The 23769-nt window shown below is 44.2% G+C and overlaps 1 long non-coding RNA gene across 27 annotated transcripts in view; it reads right to left on the bottom strand.

Moving 5' to 3' along the window:
• The window catches only part of LOC132207559 (uncharacterized), a 264950-nt gene that overhangs the window by 225211 nt on the left and 15970 nt on the right, over positions 1 to 23769 (bottom strand). For 18 of the 27 annotated variants that reach the window (XR_009443567.1, XR_009443568.1, XR_009443562.1 and 15 more), the window contains 4 exons: positions 23395 to 23541; positions 19435 to 19576; positions 12895 to 12969; positions 6855 to 6975 (listed from right to left, as the gene is read on the bottom strand). This is a non-coding gene — a long non-coding RNA (uncharacterized LOC132207559). Of the gene's footprint in view, positions 1 to 6854; positions 6976 to 12894; positions 12970 to 19434; positions 19577 to 23070; positions 23200 to 23394; positions 23542 to 23769 lie in introns of all 27 variants that reach the window. The other 9 variants (XR_009443549.1, XR_009443550.1, XR_009443551.1 and 6 more) reach the window with 9 other exon arrangements.

Genomic DNA, 23769 nt, shown 5'->3' with positions numbered 1-23769 from the left:
CCCTCACACCCCGCCCCCGCCACAACCGCCCCAAGAGGATCCCCCTCGTTCTCACACCACCACCCTACCAACCTCCGGATACAACGCATTATCCTCCGACACTTCCGCCATTTACAATCCGACCCCACCACCCAAGACATTTTTCCATCCCCTCCCCTGTCAGCTTTCCGGAGAGACCACTCTCTCCGTGACTCCCTTGTTCGCTCCACACTGCCCTCCAACCCCCACCACACCCGGCACCTTCCCCTGCAACCGCAGGAAATGCTACACTTGTCCCCACACCTCCTCCCTCACCCCCATCCCAGGCCCCAAGATGACATTCCACATCAAGCAGAGGTTCACCTGCACATCTGCCAATGTGGTATACTGCATCCACTGTACCCAGTGCGGCTTCCTCTACATTGGGGAAACCAAGTGGAGGCTTGGGGACCGCTTTGCAGAACACCTCCGCTCAGTTCGCAAAAAACAACTGCACCTCCCAGTCGCAAACCATTTCCACTCCCCCTCCCATTCTCTTGATGACATGTCCATCATGGGCCTCCTGCACTGCCACAATGATGCCACCCGAAGGTTGCAGGAACAGCAACTCATATTCCGCCTGGGAACCCTGCAGCCATATGGTATCAATGTGGACTTCACCAGTTTCAAAATCTTCCCTTCCCCCACCGCATCCCTAAACCAGCCCAGTTCGTCCCTCCCCCCACTGCACCACACAACCAGCCCAGCTCTTCCCCCCCCACCCACTGCATCCCAAAACCAGTCCAACCTGTCTCTGCCTCCCTAACCGGTTCTTCCTCTCACCCATCCCTTCCTCCCACCCAAAGCTGCACCCCCAGCTACCTACTAACCTCATCCCACCTCCTTGACCTGTCCGTCTTCCCTGGACTGACCTATCCCCTCCCTCCCTCCCCACCTACACTCTCTCCACCTATCTTCTTTACTCTCCATCTTCGGTCCTCCTCCCCCTCTCTCCCTATTTATTCCAGTTCCCTGTCCCCATCCCCCTCTCTGAAGAAGGGTCTAGGCCCGAAACGTCAGCTTTTGTGCTCCTGAGATGCTGCTTGGCCTCCTGTGTTCATCCAGCCTCACATTTTATTATCTATGTCTTTTGCCAGGACACTTGTCCCAAAATGATTCTGATCGAGTCTGTACCACCAGAACAACTCCCTCCTTCCCCAAAGCGATGCCCATGTCCCATGAATTCAAACACCTTTCTGCCATGCCACCATTTGAACAATGCATTTACATCTTTAATTTTGTTCACACCGTGCCAAATTGCTCAGATAAGAATCCAGAGATTATAACCTTTCAGGTTCTGCTTTCTCATTCAGCACCTCGGTGCTCATAATCCCTCGGCAGAACCTCTTTCCTCTTTCTTCCATATCAATGGTACATGTGTGTACCACGATAGCTGGATTTCTACTCCTCCCACTTCAAGTTCCTTTGTTGCCGAGATGGAATATCCTGAACCTGGGCACCAGGCAGGCAACACTACTTGCGAGACTCTCGATCCTAGTCACAACGAACAGTGTTCATTCCCCTAACTACACTGCCTCTGATTATAACTACATAGAACATAGAAAAGCACAGCATAGTGCAGGCCCTTCAGCCCACGATGTTGTGCCGTGGAATATTCCTAATCCAAAAATAAAATAACCTAACCTACATTCCCCTCAATTCACTGCTGTCCATGTGCATGTCCAGGAGTTGCTTAAATGTCACTACCGACTCCGCTTCCACGACTACCACTGGTAAACTATTCCATGCGCTCACAACTCTCTGGGTGAAGAACCTCCCTCTGACGTCTCCTCTAGACCTTCCTCCGACCACCTTAAAACTATGACCCCTCGAGGCAGGCAAACCTGCCCTGGGGAAAAGTCTCTGCCTATCGACTCTATCCATGCCTCTCATTATCTTGTGATCAGGTCACCTCTCTTCCTCCTTCTCTCCAGAGAGAAAAGTCCAAGCTCAGTCAACCTCTCCTCGTAAGACAAGCCCTCCAGTCCAGGCAGCTCCTGGAAAGCCTCCTTTGCATCCTCTCCAAAGCCTCCACATCTTTCCTATAACAGGACGACCAGAACTGGACACAATAATCCAAGTGTGGTCTCACCAGGGTTTTGTACAGCTGCAGCATAACCTCACGGCTCTTAAACTCGATCCCCCTGTTAACGAAAGCCAAAACACCATATGCCTTCTTAACAACCTTATCCACTTGTGTGGCAACTTTGAGTGAGCTATGCACTTGAACACCAAGATCCCGCTGTTTCTCCACAGTGCCGAGAATCCTGCCTTTAATCCTATATTCAGCATTTAAGTTCAACCTTCCAAAATGCATCACTTCGCATTTATACAGGGTGAACTCCATCTGCCATTTCTCAGCCCAGCTCTGCATACTGTCAATGTCTCGCTGAAGCCTGCAATCGCCCTCAATACTATCAACGGCACCTCCAACCTTTGTGTCATCAGTAAACATACTCACCCACCCCTCAACCTCCTCGTCCAAGTCATTCATAAAAACTACAATCTGCAGAGGCCCAAGAACAGAGCCTTGCGGGACACCACTCAGCACTGACCTCCAGGCAGAATACTTACTATCTACAACCACTCTCTGCCTCCTGTCAGCCAACCAATTCTGAATCCAGACAGCTAAATCACCCTGTATCCCATACCTCCTGGCTTTATGAATGAGCCTGCCATGGGGAACCTGATCAAATGCCTCGCTCAAGTCCATGTACACCACATCCACTGCTCGACCCTCGTCAACCTGTCTCGTGACTTCCTCAAAGAACGCAATAAGATTTGTAAGGCATGACCTGCCCCTCACAAAGCCATGCTGACTCCCTTTAATCATGCTATGCTTTTCCAAATAGTCATCAATCCTATCCCTCAGAATTCTCTCCAAAATCTTGTTGACCGCAGACCTAAGACGGACGACTGACTGGTCTGTAATTTTCAAGCATTTCCCTATTCCTTTTCTTGCAAAAAGGAACAACATTTGCCTCCTTCCAATCTTCCGATACGACTCCCATGGAAAACGAGCAAGCAAAGATCTTGGCCAGCGGCTTAGCAACCTCCTTTCTCGCTTTCCGGAGCAACTTAGGATAAATCTGATCTGGCCCTGGGGACTTATCAATCTTAATGTTTGCCAAAATTCCAGCACATCAACTTCCTCAATCTTGATCTGTTCAAGCCTGTTTTCCTGCTCCTCAAAGTTCTCATTCACAACAACGTCCCTTTCCTTAGTGAAAACCGAAGCAAAAAACTCATTTTGGGCTTCCACTATCTGCTCAGACTCCACGCACAAGTTCCCTATGCTATCCCTGATCAGCCCTACCTTCTCCCTGATCATTCTCTTATTCCTCACGTATGAGTAAAATGCCTTCGGGTTCGCCCTAATCCTTCCTGCCAAGCCTTTTTCCTGCCCCCTCCTGGCCCTCCTCAGTCCACTTTTGAGCTCCTTCCGAGCAAGCCTGTAATCCTCTAAAGCTGTGCTGGACCCTTGCTTCCTCCACCTTACGAACGCTGCCTTTTGCTTTTTGACAAGAAGCACCTCTGTACCCGTCATCCAAGGTTCTTTAATCTTACCCCTTCTTACCTGTCTCAGAGGAACAAATTTATACATCACTCGCAACAACTGCTCCTTAAACCGCCTCCACATGTCTGCTGTGCCCTTTCTGTGGAACAATTGCTCCCAATCTCTACTTCCCAACTCCTGTCTGATAGCGTCATAGTTTCCTTTTCCCCCGTTAAATATCTTCCCCTGGTAACTGCTCCTTTCCCTTTCCATGGCTATGGTAAATGTCAGGCTGTTGTGGTCACTGTCGCCAAAGTGTTCTCCCACCACGAGATCTGACACCTGTCCTGGCTCATTGCCGAGCACCAAATCCAAAATGGCCTCCCCCATCGTTGGCCTGTCCACATACTGAGTAAGGAAACCCTCCTGAACACACCTGACAAAAACGGCTCCATCCAAACCATCTGCACGAAGGAGGTTCCAATCTACATTGGGAAAGTTGAAGTCACTCATAACAACAACCCTGCTACGTTTGCACTTTTCAACAATAGGCCGGCCAGTGAGTTCTTCGATCTCCCTACTGTGATTTGGGGGTCTGTAGAACACCCCCAGTGAGGTGGCTGCTCCCTTGCTGTTCCTAACTTCCACCCATACTGACTCAGTCGATAACCCTTCCTCGGCAACCTCAGTCCATACCACCTCAAAAGACGAGTCCTCCTCAAAAGTTCTTTCAGCCACCGTTATACGTTCATAGAACATAGATCATTACAGCACAGCACAGGTCCTTTGGCCCTCGATGTTGTGACGACCTGTCATACCGATCTGAAACCCATCTAACCTACACTATTCCATGTACGTCCATATGCTTATCCAATGATGACTTAAATGTACCTGAAGTTGGCAAATCTATTACCGTTGCATGCAAAGCATTCCATTCCCTTACTACTCTGAGTAAAGAAACTACCTCTGACGTCTGTCCTATATCTTTCACCCCTCAATTTAAAGCTGTGCCCCCTCGTGCTCACCGTCACCATCCTAGGAAAAACGCTCTCATATCCACCCTATCTAACCCTCTGATTATTTTATATGTTTCAATTGTCACCTCTCAACCTTCTTCTCTCTCACAAAAACATCCTCAGGTCCCTCAGCCTTTCCTCCATACCAGGCAACATCCTAGTAAATCTCCTCTGCACCCTTTCCAAAGCTTCCACATCCTTCTTATAATGCAGCGACCAGAACTGTACAAAATACTCCAAGTGCGGCCGCACCAGAGTTTTGTACAGCTTCACCATAAGCTCTTGGTTCCGGAACTCGATCCCTCTGTCAATAAAAGGTAAAACACTGTATTCCTTCTTAACAGCCCTGTCAACCTGGGTGGCAACTTTCAAGGATCTGTGTACATGGACACCAAAATCTCTCTGCTCATCTGCAATACAAAGAATCTTACCATTAGCCCAGAACTTTGCCTTTCGGTTACTCCTACCAAAGTGCATCACCTCACACTTGTCTGCATCAAACACCATTTGCCACCTCTCAGCCCAGCTCTGCAGCTTATCTATGTCTCTCTGCAACCTACAGCATCCTTCGTCACTATCCACAACTCCACCGACCTTCGTGTCGTCTGCAAATTTACTAACCCATCCTTCTGTGCCCTCATCCAGGTCATTTAAAAAAATGACAAACAGCGGTGGACCCTACACCGCCCCTTGCGGTACACCACTAGTAACTGGTCTCCAGGATGAACATTTCTCACCAACTGCAACCCTCTGTCTTCTTTCAGCAAGCCAATTTCCGATCCAAACTGCTATATCTCCCACAATCCCATTCCTCTGCATTTTGCAAAATAGCCTACTGTGGGGAACCTTATCAAACACCTTGCTGACATCCATATACACGACATCAACCGGTTGACTCTGATCTGTCTTTCACCAACAAAGCCACACCTCCCCCTCTTTTACCACCTTCCCTTACCTTAATGAAAGATCTAAACCCTGGAACCTGCAACATCCATTCCTGACCCTGCTCCATCCATGTCTCTGAAATGGCCACAACATCGAAGTCGCTGACTTGGGAGCAGGTCAGGACTGCAGAGTCATGTCGCTGGGAGCGGGTCAGGACTGCAAGGGCATGTCGCTGGGAGCGGGTCAGGACTGCAAGGGCATGTCGCTGGGAGCGGGTCAGGACTGCAAGGGCATGTCGCTGGGAGCGGGTCATGGCTGCAGAGGCAAGTCGCTGTGAGCGGGTCAGGACAGAGGGGGCAAGTCGCTGTAAGCAGGTCAGGACAGAGGGGGCAAATCACTGTGAGCGGGTCAGGACAGAGGGGGCAAATCGCTGTTAGTGGGTCAGGGCTGCAGGTGAAATTTGTTCAGGTGAATTCAAATATGAAATTACACGAAAGACAGCAAGGAATTTGAAGCATCAAGAGGAAAGGGATTTGGAATAGAGCATTAGTTCGTGGGGATGGAGCAGCGCTTGGAATATTGCCTTCAGTTTTGGTCGCTTCATTATAGGGAGGATGTGGAAGCTTTAGAGGGGGTGTAGAGGAGATTTAGCAGGATGCTGCATGGAATGGACGGCACGTCTTATGAGGTAGGGTTGAGGGGGCGAGGACTTTTTTCATTGGAGCAAAGAAGAATGATAGGTGACTTGGTAGAGGTATGCAAGATGATGAGAGGCATAGCTGGAGTGGATAGTCAGAGATTTTTTCCCAGAGCAGAAATGACTATTACGAGGGGGAGAAATTTTAAGGTGACTGGAGGAAGGAATAGGGGAGATGTCAGAGGTAGGTTCTTTACACAGAGAGTGTGTGGAATGCACTGCTGGCAGTGGGAGTGGAGTCAGATACATTTAGAGACTCTTAAGCGACTCTTGGATAGGCACATGAAGGATAGTAAAATGAAGGGTATGCAGGGTAGTTTGATCTGAGTGGGATAATAGGTCGGCACAACATTGCGGGCTGAAGGCCTGTACTGTTCTTTGTTCTATGTTCAGCCAAAGGTTCTTTTCTTTTGAGGAGAGGGTAATTGATTGTCGTTTTTAAAGACAGAACTGGAGGACAGAGAAAGATATCAAGGAAGGTTGCACGTTAGTGACAGTATCAACAAGTCCACAGCAGATGCACTCTGAGTAACTACACTGCTTTCAAGGCGAGAGGACCAATGATATCAGTTAAGCCCCCCTTGTTTTTGTATTGTGTACTTCTGATATATGCGCAAATGGACAACCTCACTCTCCTGCTAAGCTGCAGAATGAATAATGCGGCAATATTTGTCAACCCCCAAATGGGCATTGATACATTAGTAAATCTCACATCAATAAACTTACATCTCAAGGTTCTCACCTTCTAGGACTGTTTGTAGTGGTAAATAACCCAAGCGAGGATGTTTGGCAAAGTATTTCTTTGATCTGAAGTTATTTTTCAGCACCTTGGTGAAATCACACACATCTTCACCTGATGTGGTCTAAAAATGTAATATAAATCAAATTTAGTAAAGAATTAATAATGAAACAATCTACTCAACTCACTCTATAATCCACGCTATCCCTGCTAAATGTCTTTGAGGATGTAAAATTAAAGAGTCCAGGCGGAATATGAGTTGCTGTTCCTGCAACCTACGGGTGGCATCATTGTGGCACTGCAGGAGGCCCATGATGGACATGTCATCTAAAGAATGGGAGGGGGAGTGGAAGTGGTTTGCGACTGGGAGGTGCAGTTGTCTGTTGCGATTCATTGTGGCACTGCAGGAGGGAACCTGGGAACCCTGCTGCCTAATGGTATCAATGTGGACTTCACCAGTTTCAAAATCTCCCCTTCCCCCACCGCATCCCTAAACCAGCCCAGTTCGTCCCCTCCCCCCACTGCACCACACAACCAGCCCAGCTCTTCCCCCCCCACCCACTGCATCCCAAAACCAGTCCAACCTGTCTCTGCCTCCCTAACCTGTTCTTCCTCTCACCCATCCCTTCCTCCCACCCCAAGCCGCACCCCCATCTACCTACTAACCTCATCCCACCTCCTTTGCCTGTCCGTCTTCCCTGGACTGACCTATCCCCTCACTACCTCCCCACCTATACTCTCTCCACCTTCGGTCCGCCTCCCCATCTCTCCCTATTTATTCCAGAACCCTCACCCCATCCCCCTCTCTGATGAAGGGTCTAGGCCCGAAACGTCAGCTTTTGTGCTCCTGAGATGCTGCTTGGCCTGCTGTGTTCATCCAGCCTCACATTTTATTATCTTGGATTCTCCAGCATCTGCAGTTCCCATTATCCTTGAAGGTGGCAGGACAGGTTAACACGATGATTAAGAATGCGTGCTGAGAACTTGCCTTTATCAGTCATGGCACAGATGGTTTCAGCTGGAAGGTTAAGTTGGAATTGTATAGAACTTTGGTTAAGCCAAAGTTGGAATACTGTATGCAGTTCTCATCACCATGCTGTTGGAAGGATGTGATTGAATTGGAGAGGGTGCAGAGATTATTCACTCGGATATTGCCTGGGGCGGAGCACTTCAGCTATGAAGACTGGCTGGATAAGCTCAGTTTGTCGTCTTTAGAGCAGAGAAGGCTGAGGAGGGACGTGACTGATGTGCAGAAGATTAGGAGGGGCAAGGTCAGCAAGCAGCTGTATCCTTAGTTGAAGGGTCAATAACAAGGAGACACAATTATGAGGTGAAGGGCAGGAGATGTAGAGGGGATTTGAGGAAAAATATTTTTACCCAGAGGGTGGTGGTAATCTGGAATGCACTACCCAGAAGGGTCGTTGAGACAAGAGAGCTCACAACTTGTAGAAAAGTACTGGGATGAGCACATGAAATTAAAGGTTATTCTCCAAGTGCTGCAAAGTGGGATTAGTGCAGTTAGGTTTGCATAGACTTGATTGGCTGAAGGGCCTTCTGTATGCCATATTCCCAAATTCAAATCATGTATCTATCTCCAAAAATCAGTGTCCTAATACTTGGGAAACTGCTAATAGCGATCTTCTCATCTATTTATCATAACTTGCTGCTTCTGTCCTTCAGCCATCTTTTTTAACCAAATTTGATAGTGACCTATATATTCCATGAATCTCAATTTTATAAATCAGTCTTTTATGTGCACCTTCCCCTCATCCTTATCTAGGAAAGATTGCATTGCTTCATGAAAGCAGGCTGAAGTAATTCAGCATTACAGCCATACTCTGGTAGTATAATGACAGCATCAGTGACAGTACAATAAGTGCCTTATATCAATTGTTTCAAAACTGGGTTCTACAGTAGAGAGGTAATTGGAGATCTACAAACCAAATCATCTGTCATAACTACAGATTAAATATATTGGAAAAAAGCATACTAACTAACGCGAGCTTCAATGGTGATAAATTAAATGTAACTAATTGGAACAGTAATATTCCTCATCCAACCTTGCTAAGCACTGCCTTTCTGCACTGATAGGCTGGAAAGCTGCAGTCAAGAAAAGATATTCACTATTTATCATCAAGTCGAAACAATTCTGGAATGCTTTTATCTATCATGCATGTTTAATTATTGCAGTTTGAAACTCTCAACTATATGTAAATCATGAATATGTGATGTGAAAAATATACAAAAGGATCCAGCCCTTTTCTTGATTTATCAGGCTAACAATAGAAGAGCATTTGGATAAAGTGGATATACATTATGAGTGCCCGTATCAAACACCAGTCCAGGGACTAACAGATATCACAGTTGGAAGCAAATACACACATCGGGGCAGCACAGTGGCTCAGCGGGTTAGCACTGCAGCCTCACAGCACCTAGTACCCGGGTTCGATTCCAGCCTCAAGTAACTGTCTGTGTGGAGTTTGCACATTCTCCCCGTGTCTGCGTGGGTTTCCTCCGGGTGCTCCGGTTTCCTCCCACGGTCCAAAGATGCGCTGACTTGGTGGATTGGGCATGCTAAATTTCCCATGGTGTTCAGGGTGGTGTGTCGGTGATAGGGGGATGGGTCTGGGTGGGATGCTACAAGGGCCGGTGTGGACTTCTTAGGCTGAAGTGCCTGTTTCCACACTGTAGGGAATCTAATCTCATCTCCATGATAAGCGTCAGGAAGGAGCTTTTTAAAAAGATGATTAGAACACTTCTTTACACGTAGCCCTTTGTATTATGAATATGCAATTAATAATAGATAGGTTAGTGATTGCTATTAATATGTAGGCATTCAATCAAAAAGGTTCGAGAACGATTGCCTACCTTAAAAGGTTAAACACTGGAAGGGGCTCACATTTAGAAGGTAGAAGGAACTATGCAAAACCCATCAGATACTTAGAGAATCACCAAGCAATACAAAATATACACTGCTCCTCAAACGGATTCAAAGAGGAAATTGGTTAATATGTTAAAGCATGTACAGTCATAGCAACAAGGAGCAGGAATAGCAAGGACAGGATTTGCTGCCCATCCATAGTTCCTCCAAATTGTTTGACTATTTCAGAGTGCAGTTAAGTGTCAACCACATTATTGTGGATCTGGAGTCATATGGAGGTGAGATCAAATAAGAATGGCAGAGCTCCTTTCTTAAAGAACATCGGTGAATGAGTCAAGTTTTTATAACAGTGAATAGTTTAACAGTGACAGTGTAACCGTCACTGAGACCAGCTTTGTTTATGATTATATCAATTTGAGCATGTGTTGGATAACTGGCCCCCTCAAGCCTGCTTCACCATTCAATAAGGTCGTGGCTGACTTGACTGCAATGTCGGCTCCACATTCCTACCTACCCCCAAAATTATATTGAACTGAATTCAAATTCCATCAGCTGTTACAGTGGAATTTACGCCTATACTCTACAGCATTGTCCCAGGCCTCCAGATTACTAATCCTGTGACATTAATAGTGCTTCACTGACTACCCCAGCATGTCAATCCCCGTTCTGAGCATACTTCTTGGCTGAGGCGCCACATTTTCTGGAGTACAGAATTACAAAGTTCACCTCTCTGTGAGTGAAGAGGTTCCTCATCTATCGCTGTTGTTACATTTTATTCTGAGATTGATCTCAGGTTCTACAGCCTGATCTCTTAATTCAAATTACAATAACTTGGCTTTTCAAACGCCCTGTCACATTATCCTTGCCAAGAGATTGAATGTTAATGTTATATATACAGCAGAAGAAATGTCCATGTTGATTTTTCTTCATTTAAGTGCCGTCACCAATCTTATAGTCACCATTCTTATACAAGTGCATTTTGTCATGGGAGAGGTTGAAGGAGCAAAATCGGACCTTCATTTCTTCCCCACCCCAGCCTCAAAAAGTTTTGTCTTCATTTCAAATTTTTCACATCCAATGGATAATTCTGTACCTTTCTGGTCGCTTCAAGAAGTGCATCCGACCCAAATTGTCCCAAGCGTCTCATCTTAAAAATGAGAATATCTTTTGACATCCTCACTGTCGAACTAATCCATTATATACTTAACATAGGATTCAGGTCAAGGTTTTTTTCCCCCCCACTGTTTGTTTAACTTCCTGGCCAATGCCCCACGATTTCTCAAGAAACTATTAGTCTCTCTCTCTGTATCAGAACATTCTTCAAAAAACTAATACTTTCTCCAAATCTTGATATAACAACTGGCCAGTTTCGGTGCGAGATGAGTTCCACAGCGCAAACTCATACTTGAACCTTTTAGCCATATAAATCATTTGACAAGCAGATTCTAGGGAGTCAATCTGCAGGATCAAGTGACATCTGAAATGCTGTACATTTACTGCAAACAGTCAAGTTCAGTTTTTCTGGCATCCACAAATCTTTGACAGCATGGCTGTGGGTGTGAATCACCTAGGTCTGGCCAAATCAGTAAAATCCCACTCCTTTTCTCATCTGAACACTGCCCCAGAGCAATATCATGTGAATGCACTGCACTTTCCACATACATGGTGGCAATGCCCAGGTCTATCTCACCACCCCCTCATGCATTTCTTCCACTGTCTCTACATAACCGGACAGTTTCCATCTATTAAATCTGGTACAGAACGAAGCCATTATCTTTGGTCCTTGAAAGGACGTCTGCTTGCTAGCTACTGGTTTTCGTTGTACCCTTTGTTATTTTGACCCAGAGTTTAAATTCTGGCCACATAGGCCTGATGTCACAAAGTCTACTTATTTTCACATCCACAACATTTGGCCCCAGGTAAGTCCGTTAGTTTTGAAACCCGACCGCATTGATTAACTCTGAACATGACCATTCTTATGAATATCAAGTTGGCCTCCCAAGTTCTCCTTTTCTTTAACATGGCATCATTTCAAAGTCCATTGACTCTGTCTTAACACGCACCAAGTTCCATTCACCCAACTTTCTCTGCGCACTCTGATCTACAATGGCTCACAGTTAAGCAGTGCCTTGGTTTTCACATTGCTGTCCTGGCTTTCATATCCCTCCCTGACCTGGCAACACCCATGCACATCCCCTGACAATGTCGAACTCATAGCCCCTCTAGGCACATTTACGCCTTTCATTCCAGCCTCTCAACACAATTTGTGCTGTTCCATCATCGACAGCTTTACATTCAACTTCTTGGAGCCTAAGCTTTATAGAATTACCTTGCTGAACCTCTGCATCATTCTTTCCTCCTTCAAAACAGTCCTTAAAATCTACCTCTTTGATGAGGTTTTAATCAATCTACCTTCGGATCTCTTTCAATACTCAGTATCAAATTTTACTCTATAAAGCTCCTATGACATGCCTTGGGATGTTTTATAAAGTCATGTCATAGAAGCTGTTGTGGCAATTGCTCAGAATATGGTTTTATTCGGGGCTGAAATTCTCCATGACACTCATCATTGAAGTATTTTTCTGTTATAAAATGGGTAAATAGTACAGTGACTTCAGGCCAAGGGATGATGTGGTTAAACGCCAAAGTTGCACTCCGTGCTATTGGCATCATGAAGACAGTGTCTCCCTTTCATTTGAAGAAATCTTCTGTATTTTCTCAAATACTTTCTTCATTGTACTTTTGTTGTTGATGGTTTCCAATGAACATAAACCATTACTTGCCTTTTCAATTTCAACCTTCCTTACGTTCTCTTAATTTCTTTTGCTGTACCTGATTTGAAACAAACCATTCCTCTTTTAATTCACTGTCCTCCTCGGTCCTTCATGTGGTTGTTTCCCAATCATTAAGAAGACATCCTGTTGCTTTCCTCATTCACTCTAGTCTAAGATGCCTGGCTGCCCTTATCAGATTGCATTTTCAGCAACTTTATAGACAAACGTCCTTTGAGTGGAAGGTTGTAAGGTCATGCCGAACTGATGTCTCAACAACTGCAAAACCAAGCTAATTGTAATCAATGACATCTGACAACAGGCAAGCAAGGATGCTCACAACAAAACACAGCACGAGATTACAAATTCTGCAATGTGTGAATGTACTCACAACAGAGTGCTTTCTGGAGTCGGCGGATCTTCATTGCTGGCCGATATGCAGAAAAACGCACGGTGTTTAAATCACCTGCATTCAAAAAAATCTTTAGATACATTTTTCCTAACTGTTAGTACAAACCATTTCAATTGGAACACATTCTCAACTACTCTGCAATGAATACAGGGGGATAAATATCTGCTGAAGAATACAAGGCACAGTAAAAGGACATGATAACTACTAGGTTCAATTTATTTCCACATATTTTCAAGGATGGGAACATCACTGACAGGACCAGCATTTGTTACCCATTCCTCATGTAGGTGGTCAAAAGCTACATGAAATTCATGTCATAACTGGCAAACAGCATCTGGTGAATACAGTGGAACTCACGGAAGTCTCACTGTCAGCTTTATAGTAGGAGAGAAAAGATTCAGATAATCATGCTTGGTGTAAAGTCTGCAATCTCGCCGCCTGGTTTTTCAGGGCCACAAAGGGTTTTGAGATCTGAAATTGTATATTTGACTCATGAGCACACATCAAATGCAAGTTGCCATGGATGCTATTCTGACAATTCTATGTTGCATGCAGCAAATATCTGATGAAATGATGTCGAGGAGGCAAGATATTGCCAATACTGTGATATCAGAGCTCAATGCTTAAAGTCCCTCAATGACACATTGCTGAACGTATGATCACCAGGAACATGAATAATCCCTCTGCCAGAGTTATTTAAAGACACTGTCAGCTACTTGCAGATTAATTACTGATGGATTCATAGAGCATACAAACATACAACAGTACAGCACAGGACTGGCCCTTCAGCCCACAGTGTTGTGCTGAGCTTTTACCCTCAACCTAACGTCTAGCTAACCTCCACCCTTACCTTATACTATCATCCATATGCCTGTCTAATAGCTGCTTAAATGCTCCTAATGAAGCTGACTCCACTCCCCTCTCTGGCAATGCATTCCACGCTTCTGCCACTCTCTGAGTAAAGAACCTACTTCTCACGTCTACCCGAGATCTATCTCCACTTACTTTTAAACTATGCCTCCTCATAAGAGCTACCTTCACCCTCGGAAAAAGTCTCTGGCTATCCACTCTCTATCGATGTTCATACCTGTTATTGCCAAAATGGATGTGTGTTGATATTTTTTAGACTTCTTTAAAGTTGCCAAGGTCCACATCTAAGTTCTGAAGGACTCTGTGAAAACTTCATGGCTGCTACGCAAATCATTCACAGACATGGATGCAGTAATAGTCATCTGCAAAAAACCATGTAGGTCAATGATTCACATCCTGGCCAATGTCATAATGCTTTCAAGTTGCAAGTCTGCTTTGCCAGCCACTTTTGGCCATCAAAAAATTAAGGGATAGCTACTGAGCTAAAGAGCCAAGCCAATAACAACTGGGCTTCTGACTCTTACACACAACATAGAACATAGAAAAGTATAGCACAGCACAGGCCCTTCGGCCCACCATGTTGTGCCGTGGAATAATCCCACTCCAAAAATAACCTAACCTAATTTACATTCCCCTCAATTCACTGCTGTCCATGTGCATGTCCAGCAGTTGCTTAAATGTCACTAATGGCTCTGCTTCCACCACTACCACTGGCAAAGTATTCCATGCACTCACAACTCTCTGGGTGAAGAACCTCCCTCTGACATCTCCTCTATACCTTCCTCCTAACACCTTAAAACTATGCCTCGTGGCAGTCAATCCTGCCCTGGGGAAAAGTCTCTGGCTATCGACTCTATCCATTCCTCTCATTACCTTGTACACCTTGAGCAGGTCACCTCTCTTCCTCCTTCTCTCCAGAGAGCAAAGTCCAAGCTCAGTCAACCTTCTCAACCTGGTAAACCTCCTTTGCACTCTCTCCAAAGCCTCCACATCTTTCCTATAATAGGGCAACCGGAACTGGACACAATATTCCAGTGTGGTCTCACCAGGGTTTTGTACAGCTGCAGCATAACCTCGCGGCTCTAAAACTCGATCCCCCTGTCAATGAAAGCCAAAACACCATATGCTTTCTTAACAACCTTATCCACTTGTGTGGCAACTTTGAGGGAGCTATGCACTTGAACACCAAGATTCCGCGATTCCTATACACTGCCGAGCATCTGCCTTTAATCCTAGATTCAGCATCTAAATTCGACCTTCCAAAATGCATCACCTCGCATTTATCCAGGTTGAACTCCATCTGCCATTTCTCAGCCCACCTCTGCATCCTGTCAATGTCTCGCTGAAGCCTGCAATAGCCCTCAATACTATCAACGGCACCTCCAACCTTTGTGTCAGCAGCAAACATACTAACCCACCCCTCAACCTCCACATCCAAGTCATTTCTAAAAACTACAAAGAGCAGAGGCCCAAGAACAGAGCCCAGCGGGTCACCACTCAGCACTGACCTCCAGGCAGAATATTTACCATCTACAACCACTCTCTGCCTCCTGTCAGCCAACCAATTCTGAATCCAGACAGCCAAGTCACCCTGATTTCCATACCTCCTGACTTCATCAAAGTGCCTGCCGTGGGGAACCTTATCAAATGCTTTGCTGATGTCCATGTACACCACATCCACTGCTCGCCCCTCGTCAACCGGTCTCATGACCTCCTCAAAGAACCCAATCAGATTTGTAAGGCATGACCCGCCCGTCACAAAGCCATGCTGACTCCCTTTAATCACGCTCTGTGCATGTGCAACAGCACATCCACATGAAATTTGACAGGGCAGGTCCTCGTCTTCCTGAAACAAATTTTCTGCTGTCTGGATAACTCTGGGGAGGCTTCCAGCGCTTGGCAGGGGCAGCAATTGACAGAGTTGCATGATTGGGACTACAGTAGGTGAAAATAAAGGCATCACCTACTCACTAACACTCAGTTGGGTTTCTACCAGGGCCACCCAGCTCCTGGCCTCATTGATGCCCTGGTTCAAAAATGGACAAACGAGGTGAGGGAGTGAGGGCGACAGTCATTGTTCTTGACATCAAGGCCACACTTGACCAAATGTGGCATCCAGGGAACCGAGCAAAACTGGTTTTAACGGGAATGGGGGGAAAGCTCCCTGCTCGTAGGAGTCAGATTGAGCGCAAAGAAGATGGATATGTTTGTCTGGAGTTAGAATCTTGGTGGCACACTGCATGGAAATAAGCCTTTCTGCCCAACACATTATGCATCCAGAGATTATGACATTGAAGGCTCTGCTTCATGGTGCCAAATTCCTCATTACAACTATTCACAAACTCTTTTTTTGTCCTGCCTACAATGTCTGGATTCTCCACCTCCCACCGCAAGGTCTTTTCCCGTCTGAGCAAATAAGACCCGAAGATATATGAGCAGAATTAGGCCATTCTGCACACTGAGTCTGCTCTGTCATTCAAGCACGGCTGACATACTTCTGAACCCCATTCTCCTGCCTTCTCCCCATAACCCTTGATGCACTTACTTGTCCACAAACCTATTTATCTCTGTCTTAAATACACTCAATGACTTAGCCTTCGCAGTCTTCTGTGGCAATGGCTTCCACAGTTACAGACTCTCACTCTTTGCTACACAGAATAGTGTCAATCCCACTGATTATACTACATTGCGTTTATCAAGCCCCTTTGAAAGTGTGTTTTTTACCACAGTGCGATAGTCAATTTGCACATCCACCCTAAAGCTCAGGCATTCTAGTTCCGCTATCAGCCTCATTCAGTCACAGAAGAACATGGAAACTAGAAGCAGGAATAAGCCAATCAGCCCTTCAAGCCAAGTCCACCATTCAATAAGATCATGGCTGATCTTACATCTCGATATCATATTCCCACTTTCCTGTATACTTATTGAATCTTTTAACATCTAAAAATCTATCACAAAATCAAAGAATCCCTACAATGCAAAATGTTTTCAGCTGATTAAGTCGACACTGACCCTTCGAAGTGCATCGTGTCCAAGACTGGCCCCTCCATCCTTGCCCCGTAACTATGCATTTACCATGCCTTATCCACTTGGCCTGCATATTTTTGGACTGTGGGAAGAAACCGGAGCACCTGGTGGAAACCCACACTGACACAGGGAGAATGTACAAACTCCACACGGATAGTTACCCAAGAGTGGAATCAAAACAGGTCAGTGGCACTGTGAGGCAGCAGTGGTGAGCCACCGAGCCACCTTGTCTTGTTCTTGAATACATTCAGTGATGGCCCCCATGGTCTTCTGTGGTTGAAAATTTCACAGATTCACTCTGCTTGAATGACGAGATGTTGTCCTCATCCTAGTCCTAACTGATCTACCCCAAATTCTGAGACTGTGACCCCTGGTCCTAGCACCACAAACAGGGAAAATAGCTTCCCTGCATTGAGTTCATCTGGCTCAGTTCCAACTTTCTATATTTCAATCAGATCCCCCCCTCATCTTTTTAAACTCTCATGAACACAGGCCCAGTTGAATCCATAACTCACCACAGGACAGTCCTACTTTCCCCAGTATTAGCGTAATGAACCTCCACCATCGACCTCTCCTGCGCCTGAAGACTGACCAAATCAGACAAACACAAACTTAAGGGCTGTGACTGCCTCTTGGTGCAAAGAATCCTTCTGATGTGTCCCAGCATCCCTAGATCAGCCTCCAGCTCATAAACACAAGCTACTCAAACATTAAGTGCTTACAGCAAACATGCTTGCACCAGACCATACTGGAACACAGGAGCTCTTACATGTTGTAGCCGAGTTCTAATTAATGACTTTGCTATTTTTATTTAATTATATATATTTACTTATGTTTTCATAAAGCTTATTAACTTTACCATCAGTTGCATCATGTTAAACCATGGGAAGAGAATAAGCCACAATCACCACTTCTTCTCTAGCACTGGAAGAATCAATTACTGAAGGCTGAGAAGTTAGAAAAGGCAATCGTAATTTTTTTTCTTGATTCAACCTCGGGATGAGGGCGTCACTGGCGAGCCAGCATTTATTGCCCAGCCCTGATTACCCAAAGGGCAGTTAAAAGTCAACCACATTGCTGTGGGTCTGGAGTCACATGCAGACCAGGCCAGGTAAGGATGGCAGTTTCCTTCCCTAAAAGGCATTAGTGAACCTGTTGAGCTTTTCCAACAAGCAACAACGGATTCATGGTCATCATCAGATTGTGAATTCTGGATATTTATTGAATTCAAATTCCACCATCTGCCACAGCGGGATTTGAATCCAGGTCCCCAGAACATGATTTGTCTCTCTGGATGAACAGTCCAGTGACAATACCGTGAGGCCATCGCCTCCCCTAAGATGGATAATTTATACATCCCTAACACAAAAGGCTGAGTTAACTCAGTTGAGACTTGGGTTCATCAAGCCCAAACGCTCTTCAAAGGTGAATTTGTTAAAACTCCACTTAAAATTGGGAACTTCTGAACTTAAATTGCACAATTCAGTTATTGCTAATAAATTACAAATAAAATTAGGTTTGTCCAAAGGGTTAAGACTTTCTTACCCACAAACCACCTGTATTCAGTTCAGTGGATCTACATTCTGGCCAACACTTAGCATTCAATCAATATCACAAAGTAAGTGGTCATTTTTACAGTTCTGTTTGTGAAAGCCTTCTGCGCATATATTTGTTGCTGTGTTTCCGACATTACAAACATACTTCAAAAAATTACTTCATTGGTTATACAGTGCTTTTAGTTGTTTAGTGCCTGTCGAAGCTGAAATATGAACCAAAGTTCTTTGTTCTTGTTTTTCATTTAATGTCACAGATGTTGTCTGTCACTCCTAATTATACATTATTTCAAGTATTTTTAGCCGACAGGAATGCATCTAAATAGATCTAAACACATAGGTATATTTGCCTAGAATCCAGAATTTACTTTGGTACCTTTTGGAGTCACAATGATCTGACAGTGGCACAGAACCAGAGTCCTATTATCAATCTACTGACCGAATGAGTGAAAATATTCAGTCATTTTTGGATGGTCCCAACAGGTACTCTGAGTCTGGTGGCTAGATAGAGGATGCACAAAACATAGAAGCTTCCACTATAACACTCTGAAAACATTTCTTATCAGAAGTATTATCTATTAATATATGAGATTCAATGGCAAGCCATTCAGAACTGAAATCAGGAAGCACTTGTATCTTAATACAAACAACAGTCAAGATCTCAAATACTCTCTCATAAAAGAATGTGGGTGCTGGATCAATAACAATGAGTGTAACTGAAATTATTTTTGATAGCTAAGGCTATGAAAGGACATAGAAGAAAGGGAGGTAAACAGACTGACGACAAAAAATGCCGGAGACCACAGTAGGTCAGGCAAGCAGCCATGGAGAGAAAGCAAGCTAATGTTTTCAGTCGACATGACTTTTCAGCAGGTAAACAGAGTTGAAGCTCAGACTAGCTGTGGTTTAACTGAATGGTTTATGCACAGAACAGCAAAACCGGTCTGCTTCTGCACCCATTTAGAATGGTTCCTTCTGTTTTATGTACTGTTTTTCGAACCAAACTTAACCACTTCACAATTTTCTGTATTACATTTAATCTACAACATCAACTGGTGCCTCTCCTCACCTTGACCTCCAACTTGCAGCCTCTCTCCACTCCCAAACCTCTGGGTTGTGCCCTCTCCTGCTTCTCAATCTCCAAGTAAGAGCCTCTTTTCCTTCCCTCCGTGACCTCAGGGTTGCAGTCTCTGCCTCCTCACCTCCTGCTGCTATTCAACAATAAATAAAACACAGAACACAGAACATTACAGCACAGTACAGGCCCTTCGGCCCTTGATGTTGTGTCGACCTGTCAGACCGATCTCAAGCCCATCTAACCAACACTATTCCATGTACGTCCATATGCTTATCCAACGACGACTTGAATGTACCTGAAGTTGGCAAATCTACTACCATTGCAGGCCAAGCGGTCCATTCCCTTACTACTCTCCGAGTCGAGAAACTACCTCTGACATCTGTCCTGTATCTTTCACCCCTCAATTTAAAGCTATGCCCCGTCGTGCTCGCCGTCACCATCCAGAAAAAAGGCTCTCCCTATCCACCTCATCTAACCCTCTGATTATTTTATATGTTTCAATTAAGTCACCTCTCAGCCTTCTTCTCTCTAATGAAAACAGCCTCAAGTCCCTCAGCCTTTCCTCGTAAGACCTCGTAATGTGGCAGGGGGATGGGAGCCAAATGCACAGGTTAGTGGGCAGTAACAAGATAATAACTACAGCCTGTAAGGAACTAGATAATGAAGTCAGTGTGACTAAGAGGAAGAGTAGACACAGAGCAGATGATGAACGCTGATGGACAGGTAGTCTGAGGTACATTTGTTTCAATGCAAGAAGTGTGTAGTGAGCTATCAACGCAAGGTAGCTCAACTGTGGGGTCCTGACAAAAGTTCTCAAAACTGAACGAGTTGAACTGCTGGGACAGGACAGATTTAGCAAATATCATGTGTGGCACAGCACAATTTTTGACAAAACAAATCTGAATTCTCAGACAAAGATGCATGAAAACTGATGCTATCATAAATCAGGAACTATATTCAGAATTCTCAGAAAGCTCAATGAGAAACTATGAAGAACTACTGCAATATTTATATTTTATTATCTACAATCTGATTTAAGTATTTCACAAACAATGAAAACGCATATTTTTTCACATTTTTCATTTCAGTGGTTCAGCCAGTTATTTTCTAACCACCATCTTTATCAGGCCGAAAAGCCATAACTAGTGGAGTGCCACAGGGATCAGTCCAAGGACGAGAATTATTTACTCTCTATATTCCTAACTTAGAGGAGGGGACAAGGCATAAATTCATTCAAATTTGCTGATGCTACAAAAATAGAGTAAGGGAATGTTGTCATGAGGACAGAAAGAATCTGCAAGGGGATAGACAGGTCAAGCAAGTCGGAAAAAAGTTGGCAGAGAGAGTTTAATGTCGGAAAGTACACTTTGGTAGGAAGGATCAAAAGATAGACTCTAAAGAAAATGCATGGTAGGGGACTTGGATGCTCTCGTCCATGAAACACATACTAGCATGCAGGTGAATGATTGCTTTGTTGCTGACACATGTACTGAGATACTGTGAAAAGTGTTGATTTGCATGCTGTGTAGGCAAATCACACCGTACAAAGTGCAGAATAGTGTTACAGCCAGAGAGAAGAGGCTGAGAGAGAGAGATCAGAATTAACATTTGAGAGGTCCATTCAAAAGTCACAACAGGAAAGTGGCTGTTCTTAAATCTATTTGTACGCTTATTCAAACTGATATCCTCTGCCCGACAGAAGAGGACGGAAGAGAGTATAATCAGAGTGAGGGGGTATTTTGATTATGTTGGTTGCTTTCTCAAGGTAGTGGGAAGTGTAGATGGAGTCAATGGATGGAAGGCTAGTTTGCGTGACGGATTGGGCTGTGCTCATGATTCTCTTTCGCTTCTTGCAGTCTTGGGAACAGCAACTGCCATACCACACAGTGATGCATCCAGATAGGATGCATCTACAAAAACAGGTAGGGTCCTCATGGACATGCTGAATTTCCTTAGCCTCCTTGACCATCATGTCGACATGGATTGGCCAGGACAGATTGTTGGTGAGCAACATTCCCAGGAACTTCACACTATCAACCATCTCCACCTCAGCACCATTGCTGCAGACAGAAGCTTCCTGAAAAAAATGACCAGCTCCTCCATTTTGCTTATGCTGATGGACAGATTGTTATCTTTCCATCATGCCAGCAAGCACTCAATTGCTTTTCCTGTAATCTCACTTATTGTTGTTTGAGGTCCGACCTACAATGGAAGCGTCATCAGCAAACTTGTAAATGGAGTTGGGGCCACGCAGTCATGATTGCATAAGGAGTATAGAGTAGGGGCAGCTTTGCTGGGCACCGGTGTTGAGGCTTACGGTGGAGCAAGTGTTGTCATCTATCCTTACTGATTGTGGTCTCTGGGTCAGGAAGTCGAGAATCCTGTTACACAGAGGGATGCTGAGGCGCAGGTCTCAGAGTTTAGAGAGGAGTTTGTTTGGAATTACAGTGTGGAAGGTGGTGCTCTGATCAATAAGTAACAGACTGATGTAGGTATCCTTGTTATCCAGACATTCCAGGGATGACTGTCAGGCCAGGGAGACGGTATCAGCTGGAGACCTGTTGCAGTGGTAGGTGAATTGCAAAGGATCAAAGCACTTTGGTAGGTTGGAGTTGATGTGAGCCATGACGATGGCGATGCAAGTAATTAAGAAGGCAAATGGAATTTTGGCCTTTATTGTAAGGAGGTTTCAGTTTAAAAATGGGCAAGTGTTTTTGCAACTGATCAGGCTATTGAGGAGGTCACACTTGGAGAAATACAAGAAAGGATACACAGCCATAGGAAGCAGTTCAAAAGAGACTCACTGGGCTGATTCATCGGATCATGATTTATCAAGAATGGTTGCACAGAAGGTCTTTATTCATTCAAGTTTAGAAGAATGAGGGGTGATCTTACTGAAACACAAAATTTTGAGAGGGCTTGACAGGCTAGATGTGAAGACAATGTTTCCATTATTGTGGAAATCTCAAACTCAGCAACATAGTTACAGAAGAAGGGAACATTTATTGAAACCTGAGATGCAAAGGAATTTCTTCTTTCAGCAGGTAGCGATTGTTTAGAATACAAGAGAATTGTGAAAGGTAGATCACTCGAAGTATTTAAAGAAGGTGGTAGATAAGATTTTTGAAATAGAGAACTTGAGCGGTCTGAGAAGCTGGTATAGAAGAGGAGTTGAGTCCTGGGCAGGTCAGCCATCTCTTATCGGATGGTGAGGTAGGGTCAAGAGGTAGAACATCCAGATCCTGGTGCTATTTATGTTTTTGTCTGCTTGCTAGAACCGATAAGGAGTTTTATTGTGCTACATGGCCAAGCGAGCTGCTGACACAGAACAAGACTGAAATAATTTGCTCAATAAAACATTTCATGCGGCTTTATGGGATAAATAAAACTTTCATCTACTACTTTGCTGACATCAATCAAAATCTGCTCAATTGAAAGAAATACATGCAGTTCAGACAACTTTATGTCATTCTTCCCTTCAATGCATCAAGTATATCTTGGTTGTAATTCATTAAAGTATGTCTTTCTCAGGGACTTAAAATATGAAACAATACATAATACTGAAGTGTACAGCAGTGAGCACAATGTTCCAATTCCAAATTCTTTTAGATGGATCGGGAAAAATACCTGCTACCTGCAGCTTCATCCTGAATATATTCAAATTGTTCCAGTCCTGAACCATTTCAGACTGTAGTTCGGATGCTCACATCTCTCACTATTTGGATTTTGTTTTGCGATTACATTCTAAAGTGCAAACTACAGACAAGAACATTGTATTTTTGAAAAAGTAATATGATAAAATTGGATAACTTCATAAACCATGATAATAAAATATTAATTGCTTGCTTCAGTTGAAAGGGTTCTTTATCTTGCTCATATATTTGAAGCCAAATTATTTGGACATACTTTCTTCAACAGATTGGCTAGTTTAGAAAATGTTTTCACTGTTACCTGTATAAATTTCAACCTCATATTTAGGTCATCAAGCTGGTGAGAAATCTTTGGAGAGAAAGAGACATCAAGCGGAGATAACTGACATCCCAGATCATTTAATATTTTGACTTCTTGTTTGACTGGGGCAATTTCTTCTTTAAAAACCTAATGGAGAGGAAGCGTATAAAATCTGAGAAACATCCTGAAATTAATGATTAAATGTTAATAAGAAATTAAGTTAAAACTAAAATCCTAATATTAAATATAATATACAAAAGCATCTGCTGGAAATGACATTTAATTAATAAAGATCTCGAGTTAAAAGTAACAGTGACGATGAAACTATCATAAATTATTTTAACAGAAAACTGAATTCACTAATCTATTCTTTCG

Source organism: Stegostoma tigrinum, unplaced genomic scaffold (genome assembly GCF_030684315.1).
Source record: "Stegostoma tigrinum isolate sSteTig4 unplaced genomic scaffold, sSteTig4.hap1 scaffold_100, whole genome shotgun sequence".
NCBI lineage: Eukaryota > Metazoa > Chordata > Chondrichthyes > Orectolobiformes > Stegostomatidae > Stegostoma > Stegostoma tigrinum.
Note: the sequence above shows the minus strand (reverse complement) of the source record. Positions and strands in the feature narration are given on the sequence as shown.